At 40.5% G+C, this 25,898-nt stretch overlaps 2 long non-coding RNA genes across 3 annotated transcripts; both read right to left on the reverse strand.

Annotated features, from left to right (window-relative positions):
* Positions 1–952: 952 nt before the first annotated feature.
* Positions 953–1,724, reverse strand: LOC134219809 (uncharacterized). Its single transcript, XR_009981667.1, has 2 exons — positions 1,374–1,724; positions 953–1,314 (listed from the first exon to the last, which is right to left on the reverse strand). It is a non-coding gene; the product is annotated as an uncharacterized LOC134219809 (long non-coding RNA).
* Positions 1,725–18,137: 16,413 nt separating this feature from the next.
* LOC134219810 (uncharacterized) lies at positions 18,138–18,920 on the reverse strand. 2 transcript variants are annotated; one of them, XR_009981669.1, is made up of 5 exons: positions 18,696–18,920; positions 18,574–18,638; positions 18,435–18,509; positions 18,276–18,343; positions 18,138–18,211 (listed from the first exon to the last, which is right to left on the reverse strand). It is a non-coding gene; the product is annotated as an uncharacterized LOC134219810 (long non-coding RNA). The 2 variants fall into 2 exon arrangements; XR_009981668.1 differs by having other exon boundaries at positions 18,157–18,343.
* Between the last annotated feature and the right edge of the window lie 6,978 nt (positions 18,921–25,898).

Genomic DNA, 25,898 nt, shown 5'->3' on the forward strand with positions numbered 1-25,898 from the left:
TGAGGAACTCCAAGAGAAATTCCTTGAGGAACTCCAGAAGGATTTTCTGAAGTAACTCCTGGCGGAATTGTTCGAGGAAATGGAGGATCTCCAGGAGGAATTTCTGTAGGAACTCCAGAGGAATTCGAGGAGCTCCAGAGCATTCGAGAAGCTCCAGGATGATTTCCTGAAATAATTTCTGGAGAAATTGTTGGAGGTTTTGGGAGGAACTCTAGGAGGAATTCGTTGAGGAACTCCCGGAGAAATTTTCGGAGAAACTCCAAAAGGAAATTCCTGTAGGAACTACATAAGAAATTTCTTGAGGAATTTCACGAGGAATTAAAAAAAAAGTTTCCTTCTGATATTCATCCATTCTCTGAGAATTCTTCTGGGCTTAGGAATACCACTTAAAACTCTCCCTGTACCTTCAATGGGAATTTTTCCAAGAAATAAACTAGAAACCTTTTAAGATGTTCACATTATAGCCACTCCTGTTCAAGCAAAATAAATTTCCTTTAAATCCAAATAGAATATCACTAAATTCTTTTCCTCTTAGAATTTAATATGAAATTCTCTATATTTTTACGATTTCTAATCCACAAAACTTTTGGAACAAATCCCAAGATCTCTTATAGAACTTCTTAAAATTAATGGAGGAACACCTAAAATTCGTTAAATAACTCTCAAAATTCATGTTGATATTCCTGGATAAATCCCTAAAATTGCTGTAGGTTTCCCCGAGTTCCTGTAGAAGCTTTGAAATATATTTTTTTATATTCCAGAGTTTTTAGATTTTCTGCCGGAATTTTTTAGCTACTTTCGAACGAAATTTTGTTGAAAATCCAGTGAGTTCCCGGTGGAATTACTTGTGTATACAGAAAAGAACGCTTCAAATGTATGCCAGACTGAATATGTACTTTCCCGTATATATACATATTTTTTCTTATTCTTTGAATTGTTAAAAAATAACACATTTTGTACTTCTAAAATAGAATAACATTTTTATTGCGTTTCAGCTTATTAACTTGCTAACTTAACTTACCAAAAGTAATAGTTATTTTCCTGGACATAAATTTACCAAATTCGACATCGTCCCACCCAGCAGACGGAGAGCGTAGCGAGTTAGGTGGGCGGACCAGGTGCTAAATGATTTGCCGGGCGTGGGGGGCATGCCGGTGATGGAGGGATGTGGCCTCGAACCGTGTATTGTGGCGTCAATCTGGCTCAATTAAATGGAACGCCCCACTCCTTTCAAACTGGAGTTCCTTCCATCGTCTGTTGCAGATTTTTTCCATAAATTATTAACGACGGGATGATGAAAAGTGCAACATGCATCTGAAAATTAACGTAGAACGATTTAGTTAGTTTTCCACATTATAATAATCGAAAAATACCTTGTAAAATCAAAACTCCAGATGCCGTCGGGAAGTCCCAAGATGCAGGTCCAACGTGCTAGTAGCGGGCAGCGGCTACAAATCCGTGTTGTTCGCTACCCGGTGTTGTTTCAGCTCCATGGAACCTCCATCAGCTGTTTTGTTTTTCCTCGTTCTTTGACATTTTCATCTTGTTCATAAGTGTGCGTGCGACCTCTCTATGCGAACGCAGCCACAAATCGAAAATCTAGGATTATCTTTAATACGCCAAAATCGGCGTATTAAAGTTAATACTGGGTTAACAAACGAGGATAATACTGCTTGATGCTTATTAAAATCGAGGATAATACTCGATTGGCGTATTATCCTCGTTGGTGCTTACCGCCATTAATGTGGTATTTTGGTACATAAAAAAATTGGAAATTGTTGGCTGAAGGTGCCTACGGTGCAAGATCTACTCATGTTCTTTGTATCGAACTGACAATACTCGAAATCGGATGTAAGCCGGCGAGAATGCGATTAAAGGCTTTTGCCTATATTTTTCGAGGGTGAACCCAAGCTTTTGACCGGCAGTGTATATCAAAGTAAGTACCATTTATTCTTTTGTTATAGTATTTTCACATTATATTCATTTTACCACACAAGAACATGAATTCAAAATTAGATTAGGTTACGATAACACAGAAACAGTTAACAATGTTAATTGTGGCAACATTCCTTAATATTTTGTTGCGAAATACGTTCGCGTAGTCTTTTCGCAGCTAATCAGCCAATCTAGCCTTCATCCAGATCTGAAACTTAAACCATCTATGCAGAGTTGCTTTCCGGCTATCTCACTACCCTTGTTTTTAGTTCACATGGTTTCTCCGCATCACATCTTATTTGACCGAAACTTGTACAAAAAAATCAGGTAATGTTCCTCAACTCAGTAATTTATATATGATTTCAAAAAATGAATGTTCCATATACATAAATTGCATATATTGCATTATTTGAACATTCATATATTTGTTTTTATCTTTAAACTTTAGCATTGTCATTCAACCCATTGAAATTTCTTTCAATAGAGCATTGGGCTTTGTAAATATCTCTGGAATATGAACATAAGACATCATATGTAGCAATTTTTTTTAGCAAATCAAATCTTCAGCCTTGCAAGTTTTGGATTGCAAGATGATTATTTGATTACTAATGAAGCTTGATAATTGCAACTGGATATAAATAGGGGGAAGGGGCATTTAATATAATTTACTTTCTTTCTCGTTTCAGAGAGCAAGCAATGGTGCTTAAACCAAGGCTACCCTAGAAACATTTTGGTTTTATACTAGTATAACACTTTTGTAGAGCATATTTTGGTCTTCAAGCGTCATAAAACTCAAAATGTTACTTGGGTAATTAGCCAGGGCAAGTTTAATAGCTTCGCCCCATCCCTGGGAAATCAACAATTATTATTATTATTTAATCAGACTAAGGCCGAAGTGGCCTGTGCGGTATATAAGAGTCTTCTCCATTCGGCTCGGTCCATGGCTACACGTCGCCAACCACGCAGTCTACGGAGGGTCCGCAAGTCATCTTCCACCTGATCGATCCACCTTGCCCGCTGCGCACCTCGCCTTCTTGTGCCCGTCGGATCGTTGTCGAGAACCATTTTCACCGGGTTACTGTCCAACATTCTGGCTACGTGCCCGGCCCATCGCAGTCGTCCGATTTTCGCGGTGTGAACGATGGATGGTTCTCCCAACAGCTGATGCAATTCGTGGTTCATTCGCCTCCTCCACGTACCGTCCGCCATCTGCACCCCACCATAGATGGTACGCAGCACTTTCCTTTCGAAAACTCCCAGTGCGCGTTGGTCCTCCACGAGCATCGTCCAGGTCTCGTGTCCGTAGAGGACTACCGGTCTAATTAGCGTTTTGTAGATTGTCAGTTTGGTACGGCGGCGAACTCTATTCGATCGGAGCGTCTTGCGGAGTCAAAGTACGTACGATTTCCAGCCACTATGCGTCTCCGAATTTCTCTGCTGGTGTCATTTTCGGCAGTCACCAGTGAGCCCAAGTACACAAATTCTTCTACCACCTCGATTTCGTCACCACCGATGCAAACTCGCGGTGGGTGGCTCACATTGTCTTCTCTTGAACCTTTTCCTATCATGTACTTCGTCTTCGACGTGTTGATGACTAGTCCGATCCGCTTAGCTTCCCTCTTCAGTCTGATGTAGGCTTCCTCCATCTTCTCAAAGTTACGTGCCATAATATCTATGTCGTCGGCGAAACCAAATAGCTGGACGGACTTATTGAAAATTGTACCACTCGTGTTAATCCCTGCTCTTCGTATTACCCTTCTAAAGCGATGTTGAATAGCAGACACGAAAGACCATCACCTTACCGTAACCCTCTGCGGGTTTCGAAGGGACTCGAGAATGCCCCTGAAACTCGAACTACGCACATCACCCGATCCATCGTCGCTTTGATCAACCGTGTCAGTTTATCCGGAAAACCGTGTTCGTACATTAGCTGCCATAGCTGGTCCCGATCGATTGTATCATATGCGGCTTTGAAGTCGATGAATAGATGATGTGTGGGCACGTTGTATTCGCGGCATTTCTGCAGTACTTGGCGAATGGCGAACACCTGGTCCGTGGTGGAGCGTTCGCCCATAAAACCCGCCTAGTACTGCCCCACGAACTCCATTGCAATTGGTGCTAGTCGACGGCATAAAATTTGGGAGAGTACCTTGTAGGCGGCGTTCAGCAATGTGATTGCTCGGTAGTTGCTACAATCCAGCTTATCGCCCTTTTTGTAGATGGGACACACGACACCTTCCATCCACTCCTGCGGCAAAATTTCCTCCTCCAAAATCTTGATGATGACCCAGTGCAGCGCTCTAGCCAATGCCTCACCACCGTGTTTGAATAGCTCTCCTGGTAGTTGGTCAACCCCAGGGCTTTGTTGTTTTTCAGCCGGCCAATCTCCTCCTGGATTTCCTGGAGATCCGGAGCCGGTAGAATTATGTCCTGCGCGCGTTCTCCCAGGTCCATCACCATACCGCCATCTTCGTCTGCCACATCGCCATTCAGGTGTTCTTCGTAGTGCTGCCGCCACCTTTGAATCACCTCACGCTCGTTCGTAAGAAGGTTCCCGTTTATGTCCTTACACATATCAGGCTGTGGCACGTGGCCCTTACGTGAACGGTTTAACTTCTCATAGAACTTTCGTTCTAATCAACAATGGAGTGACATAATTTTTTTAGCATGGTCACTGCCATAGTTTGCTCAAACTTAGTATATCATTTGCTTATGATGATATTCCTAAACTATATTCCCTTCCAACCATCCACTCCTTACCATCTATGAGAGCGTCGGTGAGTCGCTGGCCTCTCGTTAAGTAGATGTCATATCATCATTTCCTTCCCTTCTCTAGTATCGGAGAAGATGGGCGTGGCCAGCACTGATGGCTTTCATGCTTTTCATTTTTGACCTCCAATTGGGTGCTATTAATTCCCAAATAGCAACCCATAAGCAATGGGGGTAAGAGAGTTAAAGAATATACATGACAGCTATCAGTATGCAATCTACGAAATACTTCGTTACAACGCATCGTTTTATTGGATTTGATAACTTATCAGAGAAAGAAACTAGTGTTCAAAGTGCTTCAAATTACCATTGTATGTAAAACTATGCACTAAGAATAAATATCTCATTCCAATACAAAACTGAAAATTATGAAACTTTTTTTTTTAAATTACTCTGGAGATAGCAAAAATACTTTAAGTGCTGGCATTAAGTTTTCAAATAAGGGGAGCACTGAATTTCTTTAGCAATAAAGCAGTACATGGAAACCCATAACTGCTGAAACATGAGTTGTTTTCGCTTAAAGCTGTACTTGTTTCATATGCGTTCATAAAATTTGTTCGTTACTGTATCAACTTTAAGTTTATTTATTTATTACCAGACTAAGACCGGAGTGGCCTATGCAATACATAAAAGTATACTCTATTCAGCTCGGTCCATGGCTGCACTTCGCCAACCACGCAGTCTTCGGAGGGTCCGCAAATCGTCGATCCACTTTGCCCGCTGTGCACCTCGCCTTCTTGTTCCCGTCGGATCGTTGTCGAGAACCATTTTCACCGGATTACTATCCGACGTTCTGGCAACGTGCCCGGCCCACCGCAGTCGTCCGATTTTCGCGGTGTTAACGATGGATGGTTCTCCCAACAGCTGATGCAACTCGTGGTTCATTCGCCTCCTCCACGTACCGTCCGCCATCTGCACCCCACCATAGATGGTATGCAGCACTTTGCTTACGAAAACTCCCAGTGCACGTTGGTCCTCCACGAGCATCGTCCAGGTCTCGTGTCCGTAGAGAACTACCGGTCTAATGAGCGTTTTGTAGATTGTCAGTTTGGTACGGCGGCGAATCTATTCGATTATCATTTGGTATTTAGCTAATAACTCATGCCAGAGGCAGAATTCCAAAAAGTGTTGTATGGCAGACTTCTAGCGCTATTTACCCTCTGCAATTTTATCTATGGGTACATTGATCTATGTTTAATGTTAACAGCGTGAAACGCCAGTATCATTTAATATACTAAATGATAATAACACTTATTATCATTAAGCATGATAAGTGATACTAGCATTTCACGCTGTAAATATCAGACATAGAGCAATGTAGCCTTAGACAAAGTTGTAGAGGGATAACAGCCCTAGAAATCCGCCATACGACACTTTTCAGAATTCCGCCTCTGGATTGAGTTATTTTTTGAATACTAATTGATAATGAAATGGTAAGTTCAATCCCTGACTACAAATGACACGAATGCTTCGCCCTTTGGTTAAGAGACCAGTGTCATCTTCAAACAAAGATTTTTGACACCCTGGTGGTAAATCAGATTTAGAATTCTGATAGTTCACCTGTAGTGAGCGATCTGATAAATAATTTTGGATCAGTTTAATGATGTACAGAGGAAAATTAAAATTCATCAATTTTACAATCAAACCTTCATGCCAAACACTGTCAAATGCTTTCTCTATATCAAGAAGAGCAACTCCAGTCGAATATCCTTCAGATTTGTTGAGCCGAATTAAGTTCGTAACTCTTAATAACTGATGAGTGGTTGCAAAAATAGCAAAAATAGAATTGTCATTAATATGAACCATCATTCTATTTGAAATAATTTTTTCAAACAGTTTGCTTATTGAAGAAGGCAAACTGATGGGCGATAACTAGAAGCCTCAGCTGGATTTTTGTTCGGCTTCAAAATTAGAACAACTTTGGCGTTTTTCCATTTATCTGGAAAGTATTTTAATTATAAACAATTGAAAACATTTGTAAAATAAATTAACCAAAAAGGATGAAGAGCTCTCAGGAAAAAATACCACCGGGGCTTTCATATTTTTAAATTTTCTAGTGATAGATTTCACTTCATCCAAACTAGTTCCCAACGAAGGGTCAAAAACATTCTCTTGATTGAGAATGTCTTCGAAGCTCCGTGTAACCTGATCCTCAATTGGACTAGTGAGACCTTTGTTAATAACATTTTATTTCCCTCTTTAAGCGCTGGAATTGGATTTTGAGGTTTTTTTAAAAGAATTTTCGTTAATTTCCAAAAGGGTTTCGAACTGGGATCCAACTTCGAAACATTATTCTCAAAGTTGGTATTTCTCAGAATAGCGAAACGTTTTTTAATTTCAATTTGCAAATCTCGCCAAATAACTTTCAACGCGGGATCGCGAGTTCTTTGGTATTGCCTTCTTCTCACATTTTTAATACGGATCAGTAGCTGAAGATCGTCGTCAATAATAATGGAGTTGAATTTAATTTCACATTTAGGAATTGCAATGCCTCTGGCTTCGACAATTAAATTTGTCAAAGATACGAGAGCATTATCAATATCACTTTTGGTATCGAGAGGAATATCAACATCAAAATTCCTATCGATATACGTTTTATATAAATCCCAATCAGCCCTATGATAATTGAAAGTAGAGCTGATTGGATTATGAATGGCTTCTTGTGAGATATCAAATGTCACAGGAAGGTGATCAGAGTCAAAGTCAGCATGAGTTACCAATTGGCCACACAGCTGACTTGAATCCGTTAAAACCAAATCAATTGTCGAAGGATTTCGAGTGGATGAAAAACAAGTTGGGCCATTGGGATATTGAATAGTATAATATCCCGCAGAACAATCTTCAAATAAAATTTTACCATTGGAATTGCTTTGAGCATTATTCCATGAACGGTGTTTGGCATTGATGTCACCAATTACGAAGAATTTTGATTTGTTGCGAGTCAGAATTTGAAGATCAGCTTTCAACAAATTCTTTTGCTGCCCATTGCATTGAAAAGGCAAATAGGCTGCAATGAAGGAAAATTGACCAAAATTTGTTTCAATAGAAACTCCCAAGGTTTCAAAAACTTTGGTTTCAAACGAAGAAAATAATTTATGTTTGATACGTCTATTGATGACAATGGCGACCCCACCACAGGCGCTGTCAAGACGATCATTTCTGTAGATAAAATAATTTGGATCTTGTTTAATGGAGAGTCCTGGTTTTAAATAGGTTTCAGTTATAATGGCAATATGCACATTATGAACTGTTAGGAAGTTGAATAATTCATCTTCCTTACCCTTTAGAGAGCGGGCATTCCAATTTAGAACTTTCACACAATTATTTGGATCCATTAAAACGGAGTCCGATAACATTTTTTTGTGTGTACTTTATACCAACCTGAACAGCTTCTGGTATGGTATTTGCTTTGAACATTGCATCAATCATGTGATGCAATTGTTCAGTTAAAAAATCAAAATCGGAAGCAGTCATGCTACCTGAATCGGCAACATGACCGTTATTTTCCGTTGGGACATGGGTATAAACCTCATTTTGAGAAGAGAAATTTTGTCTACCAGCAGCGATGTTTGCATACGTAGGTACATTGGAAAAATTGGAATTTACTGAAGTGCTTGCTACCCGTTGACGAGCGGCAAAATTTGTTTGTGAATTGTGGTGGGTATGAATTGCTCGACCGGTAATTGGTTTGGAAGTTTGAGCGTTTGAAAAATTTCTACCCGTCGAATCTGGGATCCGATTGAAATTTCCCGTCATCAATTTTGCACGGGAATTCAAAACTTTTTTGCGTGAAGGGCATTCCCAGAAATTGGATTTATGATTGCCCCCACAATTTGCACATTTAAATTTATTGGAATCTTCTCTCTCACAGGACATGCGTCCTTGGCGTGAGAGGTTCCACCACAAATCATGCATTTAGCATCCATGTGACAATGTTTGGTTCCATGACCCCACTTTTGGCACTTACGGCACTGGGTGGGGTTTTGGAAATTTCCCCCAGGCCTGCGGAAATGTTCCCATGTAACACGGACATGGGACATAATACAGGCCTTTTCCAAACTTTTCATATTATTTAGTTCATTTTTGTTAAAATGAACTAAATAAAATTCTTGAGAAATGCCCCTCTGGAAAGTACCAGAGTGGGATTTCTTTTTCATCTTAATTACTTGGACTGGTGAAAATCCAAGTAATTGAGAAATTTCAATTTTAATCTCATCCAGTGATTTATCATCACTGGGGAGACCTTTCAAGACGACTTTGAACAATCGCTCAGTTTTATCGTCGTATGTGAAGAATTTATGGCGCTTCTCAGTTAAATACTGAAGAAGACGTTTGCGATCGTCAAAGGATCCCGGCAAAACGCGGCAGCCATCTGAAATGAAACCTTGATCCCCTGAAGGTTACTCAAAATCTCATTCCGGAAGCCAGAAAATTCGGTAACAGATACCACAATTGGCGGAATCCTTTGCTTTTTCGCATGAATCGAATCACCTGGGCTAGAGGTATATTCGATTTGCTCAATTTCATCATTAATCAAATCGAACTGATTGCTCAGTTCGATTGGAGAAGAATTATTTCCGATATTAGAGTTAGAAGGAATATCTGAATTCTCCAGCTTCCTTCTATTTTTTCCGCGCTTTGGCAGGACGGTCTTGAAACCTTGTTTCTTTGAAGGAAGTGGAGAATTCAGAGACTCCCCCTTCCTCTTGTTTTTGTTAATGCTCATTGCTGAGCGTGGAGACGTGACCTTCTAAGAGGTTTTCCCCAGAACGGTGTCCCTACAGGATTACCACCGCTTGTCGGAATTTTACTTCCGCAAACGGGTCCAACGTAAAACGAAGGCACGGGTCCTTGCAAAGATCGTAACGGGATCAGTGGGTACAAATAGCGCTAAGAAGCACCGTTGAAATTAAAATAGCTTCGGGTAGTATTAAAAACTTCCTTCCGCAAAGAGAGAAAGAACCGCACAGCACGAAAGCACGATGCGGTCTGGGTGTGCGTAAACTTTCGTCACAGGAGAAGCAGAAGGTAACGAACCGTCAATGGTATTTACCTATATTTCCTGTGTTCAATCCGAATAAACCCAATAAACTCAGGATTGTCTGGGACGCTGCATCTACGGTTGGAGAAACCTCATTGAATTCCGTTCTGATGAAAGGACCAGACCTACTGACTGCTTTACCCTTCGTGTTGTTCAGATTCCGTGAGAAGCCAATTGCCGTATCCGGGGATATTGCTGAAATGTTTCTGCGAGTTCAAATGAATGACGAAGACCAACAATGCCAGCGCATTCTGTGGTGCAACGAAGATGGAACAGTTGGCGAATATATCGTAACCGTTATGACGTTCGGCGCAAAATGTTCACCAAGTTGTGCCCAGTTCATCGTGAAAGAGAATGCAGCAAGATTTAAATCGAAACTTCCGGAAGCTGTAGACGTTATCGAGAAAGGTCATTATGTTGATGATATGCTGGCTAGTGTTGATACCGAGGAAGACGCTGTCAAACTCGCCAAAGATGTGCACTACATACATCAGCAAGGTGGATTCATCATGAGAAACTGGATCTCAAACTCTGAAGCTGTTGTACGCGCGCTTGGTGAACCAGGTGAGGATGAAAAGAGTTTAAGTGTGGATAAAGAACAAACTCTAGAAAAGGTCTTAGGAATGTGGTGGGACACTAAAACGGATACTTTCCGTTATAAATTATCCACTGACAGAAATCAACACCTACTTCTTAATCAGAAGCGTCCCACGAAACGAGACGTGCTTCGAGTACTTATGTCAGTATACGATCCCCTTGGTCTATTGTCCCACTATACTATAGCCTTGAAACTTTTGTTCCAAGAAATTTGGCGAGCATGTACAGCATGGGACGAGGAAATTGGAAAAATGCAGTTGGAAAAGTGGAACGATTGGGTGAAAATCCTACCAGAAGCCGAGTCCATACGTATCCCTCGTTGCTACAATCTATCACCCACATTAGGAAAAGAGAGAACTGTAGAACTCCACACATTTGTCGATGCAAGTGAGCTCGGGTACGCTGCCGTTTGCTACTTCCGGTTCATCGAGGAAAACCAGATTTCTTGCTCATTAGTTGCTTCGAAAAGTAGAGTTGCGCCGATCAAGTTTGTATCCATTCCCCGGCTCGAGCTTCAAGCTGCGGTTATTGGATGTCGTTTAGCAGCCAGTGTCGGGGAAGGACATCGCATCAAGATCAACCGACGGTATTTTTGGACGGATGCTCGCAACGTTATATGCTGGATCAAAGCGGATCATCGGAGATACAGTCAATTTGTCGCCTTCAGAGTAGGCGAAATTTTGGAAACCACAGATGTTTCGGAATGGCAATGGTTACGAGGAAAATTTAATGTTGCCGACGAGGGGACGAAATGGGACGGTCAAACAAGCTTAAAAAAAACTGTCGGTGGTTCACAGGGCCGCCCTTCCTATTAGCAGCGAAATCAGAATGGCCAATTGAATCAATCAACAACGAAACTACACCAGAAGAGCTTCGATCACATTTATTGTATCATTGCGTCCATGAAGACATCGATATCTTGCAGGCTAAAGATTTTTCAAACTGGACCCGCTTGTTGCGGATTTCGGCATTGGTGTCGCGATTTCCCGCTTACATAAGACGCAAAATGAATGGTAAAAAACTACTTAAGGGGCCCCTAACCAGTGACGAGCTTCGATTGGCAGAATTCTATCTTTTCAAACGCACACAGCAAGAACGTTACGCGGATGAAATAGGACTACTATCCAATCCAAATATGTCAACTGGTAAGCCCATTTTACCGAAAACTAGTTCCCTATATAAATTAAATTCCACTCTCGACGAATCGGGCCTGATGCGAATTCAAGGCCGCATTGACATTTGTGACCTCACATTCGGCAATGCGCATCGTCCTATCGTTTTTCCTCGATGTCATCCCCTTACTACATTAGTTTTACAAGGTATTCACGAAAAATATCATCATTTGTGTAATGAAACCGTGGTTAATGAAGCAAGAAGAATATACTACATTCCAAGAATTCGCGTTGAATGTAATAGAGTCCGCCGAGAGTGCCAACATTGTAAAATACGCAACTCCAAGCCCTCCAATGATGGCGAATTTGCCGAAAGAACGACTAGCGGCATATATCCGACCATTCTCGTATGTAGGGGTAGATTATTTCGGACCGTATCAAGTAATCGTTAGACGTCGCCCGGAAAAACGCTGGGGGGTATTAGTAACTTGTCTAACCACACGCGCAGTCCACATAGAAATGGCGAACAGTCTCTCAACCGACTCTTGCATAATGGCCTTACAAAATTGCTTTGCCAGGCGTGGAACCCCGATTCAAATAATAAGCGATCAAGGTACAAATGTTGTGGGCACGTCAAAGGAGCTCAGAGCCGCGCTTGCTGCTATTGACAATCACAAATTAGCAGTAGAGTTCACTACAGCGTCTACGACGTGGAAGTTTAACCCACCCGCTTCTCCACGTATGGGAGGCGCCTGGGAACGCCTGATACAGACCATCAAGAGAGTTTTACTTGAGATAAAACCAAAACATATGCTCACCGAAGAGGTTTTACGGAATATGTTGATCAAAATAGAGAATATTGTTAACAGTCGACCGTTAACTCATGTTCCCGTTGACGATGAGTCGTCGCCAGCACTAACACCAAATCATTTTTTGGTTGGCTCCTCCAACGGCTCAAAACCGCTTGTTCTCTACGATGACAGTGCTGTCGTGATGCGGCAGTCGTGGAAGACTTCTGATGTACTGGCGAATTATTTTTGGAAGCGATGGGTTAATGAATACACGCCCGAAATATCACATCGTACTAAATGGTTCAGCCCAAGCAAGCCGATAGCTATAGGAGACGTAGTAATTATCGTAGACTCCACATTCCCTAGAAATTGCTGGCCGAAAGGGCGAGTAGTTTCTGTGAAGACTTCTTCCGATGGACAAGTTAGGTCGGCGACAGTTCAAACAACTAGCGGTTTGTACGACAGACCTGCAACCAAACTGGCCAAACTGGATTTTGCACCACACACTACCAAAACTCGAAGTGACATGTGTGAATTATAAGGAAGTTTACAAACGTAAGTTATCTAGAATCTATCAATAATTACTGAATTGTAATCGGAAACTATTTTACAGGAGAATTTTAATCTCCGTAGAACAATAAACGGGATTAAAAACACGGAATAGATCTTCCTACGTTGCGTACGCAACAGCTTTGTTGTATGAACAAGACAGAAATTACTAAATCAGAAAAACCTCACCAAATCTCTGCTCCGCTCCGAGCTCTATCGAAGTACCTTTGGATGAACATGTTGAGCCTACAGCTACTTTCACCTAAGTCTTATTATTGGACTGCTTGATCTTGAGTTGCTTGAATTTTATTTTAAGAAGTACAAATTTTCCAGAGAAAAATGACGGGAGCAAAAACTGTTGCGTATATTTGCCAACGCAGCATACTTCGATCGCTCTGTTTTAAAACATTTTTAAAATGCGTTAAGAAGTCATAAAAACCTTTTTTGCAATTCCTGATCATAATACCTGGTTTACAGTTGGCGTTTGAGTGATAAAACGGCCTACTTTTCCATACCAATGACATGGGTGCTTTAATGAACATTATGCAACTCAAATGGGTTGCATAAAATCCATTATAGCACTCATTTGGGTGCTATAATGGAAAACCAGCATTAAAACAATAGTTACATGACCACATTCAGCTAAATTGGCATGGGTGAGTGTTCAAATAGTGTATTCTTTGTGTTACGTAATAAATGAAATAATTTTATGGGCATGACATCCAATTTTCCAAAGGCAGGTTTATCTATCGCTTTATGGTCTGTCGAACACACAATGGGGCACGATAATATGGAATCTGTTCGTTTTCTGCAACAACATGATTTTTTGGTAAGATTGGTCATGTTAAGAAAATAAATTGTACCATTGTGGTACAGATTTATCATATTTAAGCCCATTTTTCGTCATTGCAAAAAATAGCGTGTGCAACTCGTTGCAAAACTCGATTTTTTCAGCACTCGTAGTATTTATCCAACTCGGCAAGCCTCGTTGGATAAACGTACAACTCGTGCTGAAAAAATCATCTTTTTGCAACTAGTTGCACAAACTACTATTTTCTAATAGGAGATCATTGTGAAATGTAGTTGGTTTTGTAAATTTTGCATCTACATGCTGAAATGGTTCGGTATTCTTGTTTATATTAGTGAAAACATCGAAAAAGCTTAAGGGGTGCATTTTGGACCGTTCTCCCCTATACTTAATATACGAAAAATCCAAAGCGTAACATACTTCTCAGCTCTCACATTCAAATACTATTAACATTCCTCTGTGATGCACGTCAGATCCGTCATTTTCGTTTTTCATAACAAAAGTTTTCCATATCCACTCAGCCTTACCAGTCCGATGGTATTATGCATACCCATTACTCCACTTATCGTGAAGCGACTGCTCCACTCGTTTAGTGTAGTAGCGTTGCAACTTCTTCCAAGCAGCAGTGGAGAGCTCTAAGATCATGATCCCCTTAGTATTGGCATCATAGAGCCTTCCTCTCGACGATGAAGACAGCATCGTTGGTTTACATTTTCCACCGCACGAATAGGTGAAACATGGGAACACTCTCCAAAGAAATTCCATTCTTCTCGTCGCGTCGGAACGTCGTTACCTTTGCAGCATGTGTGCATTGCATAGTTCGGAAGGCAATAGCGAGAGCTGCACATAGTTTCCGGAGCTCCCATATCGTCGTCGCCATCCTAAGGGACGGCTCACAATGGGTATGACAGGGAATCCACTTCAGAATGCGGTTTTCCAACTTCCCACTTCCGACCACTGATGGCAGAGCAACGATCGGGAGCGCTTTTGTGATCCAAATTTATCACCTTGCAATTTTCGGTGGCATGTCAATAGGAAATTTTCAATAGCTAGTAAAAGTTGGCTTATTGATAGTGGCATGATTTATGTCAAGCAATAAGTCACAGAGTTCGGAGATTCATACGGTTAAGTGGATAAGTGACTATTTATGGCGCTTTGAAATCGAGAAAGTATGCAGAAGCTCCCATGGCGTAATTGAACAATGTTTACAAAGTTTCTTTATCACTATCTATTGTTGCGAACACGTACGAACATGCAGCTGAGGGAGAATTTTTCACAGCTAATATAAATAAAGGATGACTCTTGGAGACATCGCACTGCACACAAGGTGATACATCATCCAACCACCGACATTAATGCTCCCGCAGAAACCTCTCCCAAGCCGACATATGCAAATCTTCCACAGAAGTTGACAAAAATCCATATATAATTATAATAAATAACCTCAACAAGCACTTTGGTAAAAGTTTTTCTTCTTCGTTACCGAGACTATCTCTTATGCGCTGCTCAGCTTCCTGGTTCATGGTCGCACCTTGCCCCCCTCAAACACACACACTCTCTGTATGCAATGCAGTTTGCTCGACTTCCAACCATCCCCATGGGAAACTGGCCACACTTCACGTGCCCCGGCAGGTCCTGTTCTGTAACGGAAACCGTTTCTTCTAATGTGCCTCCGGGTGTGCTGCAACACTACTGCTCTGGACAGAAAGTTTCATCTGCCTGATACGATTTCCGTTTGGACTTTTTCTTCATGGCATGGCGTAGTAGGAGTTCTCTAGTTGTTGAAATTGCGATTCGAAATCAGGGGTATCAGTAGGGAAACGTTGTATGAATCTGAACCAAATAGCGATTTATGTGCTTAGTACGGGACTGTCTGTTTGTCTGTTATTCAATTTGTTGAACGATTAAAATTATCAACATGGGAAGTATCATCATTTTTGCATAAAATAGTCTACAAAGCTGTTTTAGTACTTGAATTTGAGAACTACTGACCTTTAGAATATCACTGCTCGCACCCGTCCAGCTAGCTAAAACTTTTTCCACTCTTCTGCCTTTTGGTCGTCGACGATCTGCACCTTTGAGGAATGGCGAAGGAAACTTTATGCCTCTTTCCGTATTCCAGGTTTCGGAACATGCATTAGATACCTATCGCTGGCACTGCCATTGCAGTCTCATTCGTATTCATCTTTTCTAGTTATGATGACGAGGAGGAAGACCACATTGCCGCAAGCTCCCACCGGGTGAACAAAAGCTGGGATAACTTTTACTTCGTTAACAGGGAAGGAAAAAAACTGCGTAATCCACCTTGGCAAGTGGCAGGTTTTCTCCATTTCTTCATGGATATCAATTTCCATGCGGTCAGCTTTACCCTACCAAGAAACTAAGAGGTTGTCTAGATAACGCATGAGATTCTGAGAAGTCCGAGGAGTCGGAAGGTTAAATTGTTTTGTAGTTTTGTGTTGGCCTTTTGAACCGTAAATCCCGTGTTTCCTAAATCTGTTCCGTGTCATTCAATGGCCAGTTTGAACCTACCTTAAAACTATGGCGTTTTCTTAGTTATTCATGTGTTTTTTCATGAATTTTGGAATCTCATTTGGTTTCCAAATTTTAATGTTTTTGAATTTTTAGATTTATTAATTTTTGAAATTCAAAATTTTAGAATTTAGAAGGATATTTGATTTTTTTCAGAATTTTTTATTTCGCCCACCTTGAATTTTTTTTTAAATTTTTTGATGTTGAGATTTTAGAATTTTTTTATTTTCAGTTTTTTTTTCATTTCAAATTTCGAATTTTGGATTTTTTGAGTTTTTGAGTTTATAATATTAAGATTTCTGGATTTTTTAATTTTTGAATTTGATAATTTGAATTTTGGGATTATTGAAATTCTTGGATTAGATTTTTGTGTTTTTTTTATTACTTATCGTATTTCGTTTTTTTATTTTAGATCTTCAAAATATAGAATTTCCTTGTGTTTTATTTTAAGGTTTTTTAGTTTTTTAGGTTAAAAATAGTCTTCTTCGGCCCGAAAACAAGCCGATTCAGATGAAAATGTCTATTAAGCTCTAAATTTTTGGATTTCTGAGCTTGAGAAATCTTTAAAATCTATGTTATGAGCTTTAACTAAAATAAAAAGTCACAGAAATAAAGTTTTGAATAAATCTTAAATATTTGAATTTCCAAATTTATGGCAATTTTAATATATGAATTTTGGATTTTTCTTGAGATTTCAATATCTTGCAGTTATTGAGATTTAGGTAGCTTAGATTTTGAATAAATGTGAAACTTTTTTGATTTTCATTTGATATTTGATTTTTTTTATTTTTATGTTCTGGATTCGATTTCGACGTTTTTTTATTACTGTTTTTTAATGTTTGGATTATTGATTTTTTATATTACTCGATTTTTGGAATGGACTTTGGAATCTGATTGTGATTTTGTGTTTAAATATTTTAGTGTTTCGAATTTCTGAATGTAGGGTTACTGCTCCTGGACTTCATCTCATAGCTCCGATATTGGTCTCACGAAAAACAAAGCAATGAAAAGGTATTTTGTTTGTTTATTATTTTTGTGATTTTTTTCAGCAGTGAGCATGCATGTTAGCAAAAAGAAACGACGAAATTGGTGCGGAATTTCTTTGTTTCGCTATGAGATGAATATATGTACAGTGAGATTGAAAACGGAACAGTTCCCCTATAAGTTTTTATATCTTAATTTTTTTATTTTTAAAATTTAAGACCTTTGATTTTTTTTAGATTTTGGATTTGAATTTCAAATTTAAGGATATTTGACTTTTTTCAGATTTTTTGGTTTTTTTAATTTGTTGGTGTTAGGATTTTAGAATTTTTCGTTTTTTTTAGATATTCAAATTCTTGAAAATCCGATTTTTAAATTTTTAGAATGGTACTTGACGCGTACTTCAGTCGAAGGTACAATAAAGCAGTGTTGGTAGAATCATGCTCAAATCTCACTCACCGAAACCTAATGCGCGAGCAGACTCGCTTGCGATTCTTCATGGAGACCATCGCACATGAGTTTTTCATGCAGAATCGCATCGTTTCGCTCATCCGCCGAAAAATTATTTCGCTCCAAAAAGTGTCATTTTTAATATTTTTTTTAAATTTCTTGTTTTTGACTTTTTGTAATGTCTTGGCACTTTCGTTCTTTTTGGTATTTCGCAGTAATCGTATTTGAACTCATTCTACAAAAAGTGAGAATGATCTCAAATGCATTTTTGATTTTTAGATTCTTGGATGTTGTGTTGTTTTCAATTGTGTAAATTTTTAAATATTCAGATTGACTGATAGGTATTTGTATTTTGCATGCGTGGATTTTTGAAATTTTGAATTTTCGGGATTTTGGATTGAGTTTCGGAATCGGAATGTAATTATCGGTTTTAATATATTTGTGTTAATTATTTTTATTTTTATTTGAATTTTAATTTTTTTTTTGATTTTTGGACTTCTAAATGTTTTGTTTTTTTAGATGTTTAGATTTTAGTGTATTTGGATTTTAAGATTTTGTTGATCTATGGGTTTTTGCGTAGAAAGACGAGACTAGATCGAAATTCAATGAATTTATTCGTCGTGGATCGGGAAAAATTATAAAATTCCTGGAAAACATAATTTCTTGAATATTTGCACATTTTCTTTCATTCTACCTTAATTTTAGCTTACTTTTAGTGATCTAGCTTCGTACTTGCGCCTCTCGCAACTGCGTTCCGTTTCAAACGGATGTGGAACCCCTGTTAATAATATAATGTAATTGTAGCAGCTTTTCCTAACGATCTTGGCTGTAAATCTTACTGCACATTCTAAGCAACTGAAACCTCTTACCTTCTCTACCGTGCTACGATAGAATGTCGATAAGTGTCGGCGAATGGTTCTGTTTTAGTTTCTTCCCTTAGTCACCTAAACATAGTTGCATTCGAAACATTAACACATTGTGCATAATTTCTAGTGGTCTTGAGCTCACCTATTTTAGACCAGCTACACTACACGGGGGCACTTATATATTTAATCGATAATGGATAGGATATGCTGCAATAAGGAATTTAGCTAGTAAAAATTAGAATAATAAAGAATTCTCTGCGTTACCGTGTTTACGTTTAACAATAGTTATCTTATAGTGTATCAATTCCTCTTTAGATTTGTTTTTGTCACTGACAATCCCCTTTACGGTGTTAGGTGTGGTTTGTCATCTGCGTCGGCTTTAGTTATCGACGGGGCGTATTCCACACTCCCCCCCTCAATGCGCGAAGAGTCTTCTGATCGTGTATTTCTCTCAGCGCCTACGTCGAGGATCGCCAGAGATATTGCTGAACGTTCATATATACCTCCAGTTGATGTTTGAACCGTGGCTCGACGAACCTGTCCATCGGGTGCTTCATGTGTGGCAATTACTCTTGCTTTCGGCCAACAGTTCCGAGCCAGTTTGGTGTCTACAATCAATAGAATGTCACCAACGCCGATAGGTTTAGCAGGTATAAACCATTTTGATCGACGAGTAATGCTTGGTAGGTAGTCACGCACCCACTGTTTCAAGAATACATTTGCCATGACTTGAAATTGCGTATAACAGTTTTTGAGTAGCGTTGGGCTGTCGTCAAATGCAACCCATGATCGTAGACCATTGGCTAAACCCAATAGGAAGTGATTTGGTGTCAGCACAGGCGAATCATCATGGTTAATTGGGATGTCCGTAAGAGGCCGAGAATTGACAATATTCTCAACCTCTGTGATCGCGTTTTGAAGAACTTTGTCGGTAGGGAGTCTGCTATGTTGCATTACTGCAAGGTTCTGCTTGACGGTGCGAACAAGCCGTTCCCAAGCCCCACCCATGTGAGGGGATAGAGGAGGGATGAAGATCCATTGAGTATGACTGGTGGTGAATTCATTTGCCAGTTTGTCATGATTGAGCTGCTGAATGGCTGTTTGAAGTTCCTTACTGGTAGCTTGGAAATTAGTGCCAGGGTCGCTGTATATAACAGCTGGAACGCCTCTCCTAACCATAACGTTTCGGATGGCCATGACGCAGGAGCTGGTTGTCAGTGTGTGAGCAATTTGTAGGTGGATGGCGCGAGTGGTGAGACATGTAGCAAGAACCCCCCACCTTTTCTCGGAATGGCGGCCCACTGCACAGTGGGACGGATTGAAAAAAAGACGGTCAAAAGTACAAATATGGCTTAAAATGAGAACAAATGAGTTTATTATTCTTACTGTGATGAAATTTTATCATTTTCAACTACATTCATAACGAGTGTTGTGATTGTAGCATTCAGTACTTATACATACATTTTCATGTATTTTACGTCATTTTCAAATGCCTCGAAAAACCTGCAGGCCTGGCGAATCCCCTAAATTTCGTTTAGTTTGAAAATATATAATGTAAAGTAGTAGCCATGCGATTTTCAGCGCTGGGTAATGATGGGTAAATTGTTTTCTGACCACATGAAAACACCGCGAAATGAGTAAATTTCGAAAAAAGCCCAAATTCAACTCCATAAGCCAAGGGTTAATATTTCATGAATTTGTGATACAATGTATGCAATTGATAGTTGATTATGTTATCTTTGAAGATGTATTGAGTTTGAAATGATTGAATAACAAATTAGAAAAATATTGCAAAGATATCATACTTCATATTTATATAGTATCAATGGTGTTAAAAACAGTTTTCATGCCAACTTCAAAGGTACCCCAATGGGCACAATATCGTCAAATTGACTCAACCAAAGTTTTTTACAATGTTTTATAACCTGTATAATGCGAGAAAAATATTTAAAAAATAGAATACATCATTTTGGAAAATGACCTTTTGACCCTCTTTCTAAGGATTCGTCCCTCTGTGCACTGAGACCAGAATTGGGCCAAAGTAGTCTACCCCCATGTAGGTGAATGGGCGACTAAATGCGGCTAATCGTGCCCGGGGAAGATCGGCCATTGCTGGTGGTTGCGGTTTAGCTAGTTGGTTCTTACAGTACTGACAATTTCGTCGGACAGTATGGTATGTTGCCTTCATCCGGGGAATACGGTAGCGTTGCAGAAGCTCGTTGATGATTGTCGTATGGTTCTGATGATGATACTTTTCATGAGCATCGGCAACGATCAATTGTGTTATATGATGTTGTCGCGGAAGTATGACTGGCTCTACAGCTTCACGATTGACAAATACACACGCCTTAGTTCGTCCTTGGATACGTAATACTACGTTTTCGTCGATGAATGCACTGCGAAACAACGGATTATTCCTAATAGTTCGTTTCGATGATTGCGTTTCTGAACGGCTCGCGGTTAGAGCAGTTATTTCTGCAGGATAAATGTCTAACTGTGCCTGGCGGAACAGGTAATTTTCTGCTTTAGCCGTCTCTGGCTTGTCTCTGGTTGTCGATGTAGCGAAAGACGTAGGACGCTCGGCGAAGTAGAGTAATCCACTTAGAAAAATGTTGTGGATCGATAACCGGCTCATTGATTACGGTATGAACGAGTAGGTGTGGGCGAAGCTCTTCGTCTGTTGATTTTCCGAAATTTGGAGTCATGGGCCAAGTATGTTTATCTTGCCAGAGAAAGTCCGGACCACGAAACCAACGGGTGTTGATGGATACATCGGGAATTCGTGTCCACTTCGTTCCCTCGTCAGCCACGTTTTGCTTCGTTGGTACCCAATGCCACTGATCAGCTTCGGTCGATTCTAAAATTTCGCTAACCCTGAAGGCAACAAATTGACTGTAGCGCCGATGATCGGATCCTATCCAGCAAAGCACGTCTTTGGAATCGGTCTAGAAAAACCGCTTGCTTATCTTAATAGAAAGGGACGTCAATATGGTATCTGCCAGGCGAACACCGAGAAGTGCTGCTTGTACTTCGGACCGTGGAATTGATAGAAACTTCAGCGGAGCTACTCTGGTTTTAGCTCCCGCTAACGCACATTCAACCATGTTCCCTTCTTGGAAACGTAGAAAAACAACAGCTGCGAAACCGTTCTCGCTTGCATCGACGAACGTATGCATTTGAACTATGGCATTCACTGACGCTGATAAACGTCCCATTTTAGGGAATACAGATAACCACGTCAGCCACTTATCGAACTGTGCGTCTTCGATGGGGTCATCCCACCCAAGTGACCAAATTTCCTGTAGAAGAACCTTCAAATACATTAGCAGATGTGCGATGAACCCCATAGGGTCGAAGATCATCATAAGGGTTCGGAGAACTTCTCGTTTGGTGGGTCGTCGACTTCCGGATAGCAAATCTTTGTCATATCTAGACGAGATCTTGTAAGTGAAGCTATCGGTCGCGGTATTCCACCACATTCCGAGTACCTTTTCTGTGGATGCTCCCTCACCAATATCCATGTTCTTTTCATCTGCATCGGAATCGTTAAGTGTTGCTTGAACAGCTCCGGAGTTGGAAATCCAGTTCCGGATTTCGAACCCGGCATTTAAGTGGATTTTGCTAACGTCTTGGGCCAATCTCACCGCTTGGCCTTCGGTCTCGGTACTAGCAAACATGTCGTCCACATAGTGGCGCCTAATGATTGCTTTTACTGCTTCTGGGTGCTGCTGCTCATACTGCTTATTTTTCACATGTTGAGCGATACTTGGAGAACAACAGGCGCCGAAAGTCATCACTTGAACCACGTAAAGGCTTGGTTCAGGATTGTCGTCTTCCTTCCAGAAAAAAAAACGTTGGCATTGTTGGTCTTCACTCCGTATTTGCACTTGGTGAAACATTTCTTTAATGTCACCACATACAGCTACTCGGTATTCGCGGAATCCCAACAGCACCGATAAAAGCGAAGTCAGCTGGTCAGGTCCTTTCAGGAGCACCGAATTTAAAGAAACACCGAAAGCAGTTGCTGCTGCATCCCATACTAGGCGTACCTTTGCGGGTACAACCGTCCATTCCACACCTTTTCTGCTGCTTGCAGGTCCCATTGTGCTTGCGAAGACACTTGCGGCAAAGCTTGCACTCTTTTATGGTTGCCCACTTCGAATCGTAGTTGAATTCCCCAAATCTGCTGCATTTAGCTACGTTTGCACATGTTCCTTTACAAACTACACAGCGATACAGTTTTTTTCATGTTCCGGGGTCGACGTACAATTGGTTGATGCAGACGGTTTCTCGCTCCCCGACTCCAACTCAGTATGGAAGTTCAAGAATCCGTCTTTCTTGACACTTCTACTTCGTGTATCTTGGCTGGCCGTGGCTTTCACTGTGCTAGCATCCTTTGCTATCGTATACAACCAACCAATCACTTAAATCTCCTAGATTTGGATTTGAATTATTGCGAGTGAACTTTGCCCAATCCAATCTCAGGGACGGTGGCAGCCGCTCTACTAATTCATAACGAAGAGACGCGTTGAAGATTAAATCATTGACTTCACAGGCTCTAATCATTGCGACCATGTTCTTAACAGTGAGAGCAAAGTTCACAATAGTTTCTAGCTTCTCAGTGTTCGGCGGAGGTAAATGTCTGATCTTTTTTACTATCGATTGAACGATCGCGTCTGGTCTCCCGAAAAGCATCTTTAAAGTGGAAATGATATCAGGTACATTCGACGGATGAAGCAGCTCGCTCCTTACTGCCTCTAATGCCTTGCCTTTAAGACATCTGCGCAATAGAGGTGGGCGCTCCGCTCAGGAGCTGTTCCAAAGATTCGCTTCCTTACATTGAGCTGATGAGCCATGGATCTTTTTTAAAGAAGCCCAGCTCAGCAGCTCACTTTAAATTAATGAAATCATTGTCAAACACGCGCCTAGAGAAACTCCCTCGAGCGTACGCACTCGAGTACGCGCGCTGTTGTATTTTGTACAGCACAAACGAAAATACCACGCTCGCGGTACACAACACAAGCGAGCTTGTATGAGCATTCCAGTCCAGTACCGCGCACGTGCTGATCGTTTATTATTTGCACCTCAAGCACCATCAAGCCAAGCGACAGAACCATCTAGCCAAGCAACAGAAATCATTTCTGCTGCAGAGAGGAATAAGAAACATGTTTACTAAGTAGTATATATTTACTAAGTAGTATAGTAAGTAGTATACTAAGCAAAAGATCCGAAGATCCGAACAACTCTCAGTTCCGCTCATGTCGTCGTCCACACACGCTTAAAGTCAAGTACACATCGCATGAATAGCTTTCACACATCACGGCGACGCCTTGGCCAACTCTCACTATGAGTGAAAATTTTGTGTGAAACATAAGCAGTCGCTGTGTACTGTCTCAAATGTGCATGATATGTGTAAGTGAGTTTGCCTCGAACTGTCAAAGTCCCTTCGGGTCGCTATGATGGCGAACGTGTGCAGAATGTGCTGCAAGAAATCGGAGGTTTTTCATTTTGTTTTGATGGCGAAACAAAAAAAAGTGCGAATACAATCATCGCACTTTGTTTTGTTGATCGAAACGATTGGAGAAGCCTCCGAATAAGTATGGAAAAGTTGGCTTACTTTAACATTAACAATTGAGGTTAGGTTCGATTTCCGACTGCTCTCTCGCTGTGTAAAATGAACTCACCGAAAATCATCGGCCATCAGTTACACAAAAATGAGTAACATCGTAATTACTCATAATATGAGTTGTTCCAGGAGAGGCCCGTTTTGTGTGAACGGAACACAAAAATATGTAAGTCATTTTAAGCGTGTGTGGCGTGGAAGCGAGAGCTGCGCCACTAGCTCAGATCCGTGCGACACGGATCTCGATCCGGATCAGTCGCGACCGATTCTAGCGAGCGAACCGTGTGGTTCAAACGAACCGAGCTGGGTGCTGTGTCTTGCACGGAGCGGATCTTTTGCTTGCGACGGGTTTTCCCGCCACACGCTTAAAATGACTTACATATTTTTGTGTTCCGTTCACACAAAACGGGCCTCTCCTGGAACAACTCATATTATGAGTAACTACGATGTTACTCATTTTTGTGTAACCGATGGCCGATGATTTTCGGTGAGTTCATTTTACACAGCGAGAGAGCAGTCGGAAATTGAACCTAACCTCTGTTGTAAATGTTAAAGTAAGCCAACTTTTCCATACTTATTCGGAGGCTTCTCCAATCGTTTCGATCAACAAAACAAAGTGCGATGATTGTATTCGCACTTTTTTTTGTCTCGCCATCAAAACAAAATGCAAAACCTCCGATTTCTTGCAGCACATTCTGCACACGCTCGCCATCATAGCGACCCGAAGCGACTTTTACAGATCGCGGCAAACTCACTTACACATATCATGCACATTTGAGACAGTACACAGCGACTGCTTATGTTTCACACAAAATTTTCACTCATAGTGAGAGTTGGCCAAGGCGTCGCCGTGATGTGTGAAAGCTATTCATGCGATGTGTACTTGACTTTAAGCGTGTAGATGAATGGGCTCGCTTGTATGAAAATGTCAACTACGCATGGTTAGAAGGGTTAGAAGCGCGCGCAAACAAGGCATTGATTTACTGCACCCAGTATGAAGAGAAAACTTATGACACGTGATATGGTTCATATACATATCAGAGACTAGGGACTGAATTATTTAAATTAACGATTTGAGAAACGTTATCAATAAAATGCAACTTAGAATTATGAATAGAAAATAATGTTGAGTTAGTTTTTTGTATAGAAATAAATGTTATGGTTCTCCTAGACTTCAAAACTAGACGGTCAGAAAAAAGCGTATTAAATGTTATTAGTTTAAAATTGTCGGTTTTTCAATAGAAATTATTACCTCACTGTAGCTAAACATTTTAAAAATTTCAAAGAAAGGTAAATAGATGAATGATGAATGAATGAATAAATTAATGAATGACATAAATTTTTCAAATTTTTGAACAATAATTAAAATAATAATATTAACAATTATGTTTTATTATATGTAGCATTAAAGAACTGAAGAGCTGATCCAAGGGGCTGACTCTTTTCAATGAGCTGAACGGATCAGATCCACTCACTGCAATGAGCTGTTTTGCCCATCTCTACTGCGCAACCGCAGCATGTTCTCTTCGTTCGTAAATCCGCACATCTGCGTAGACGAACCGAACGTTGCGTAGAATAGTGGCCATTCCTCCAATGAACCGTCAAAATCAGGCAAATCTCTAGACACCGATTGACGTGCCGCAATTTGACTTCTGTTAAGGATGCAAATCATTTCGTCGTTAGATGCTGAAGCTTCCGTACCAGATGATGCTTCGCTACCGTATTCCATTAACAACTTATACTTTCTCTCAAGAAACCGCTTTTCAAGCTCGAACTCTTCCTTGAGTTTTTTCATCTCTAGCTCCTGCAATCTTTGCGCTTGGCCACGTGAGCTAGTTCTGCTC

The sequence above is a fragment of the Armigeres subalbatus genome, chromosome 3 (assembly GCF_024139115.2).
Source record: "Armigeres subalbatus isolate Guangzhou_Male chromosome 3, GZ_Asu_2, whole genome shotgun sequence".
NCBI classification, from domain to species: Eukaryota; Metazoa; Arthropoda; class Insecta; order Diptera; family Culicidae; genus Armigeres; species Armigeres subalbatus.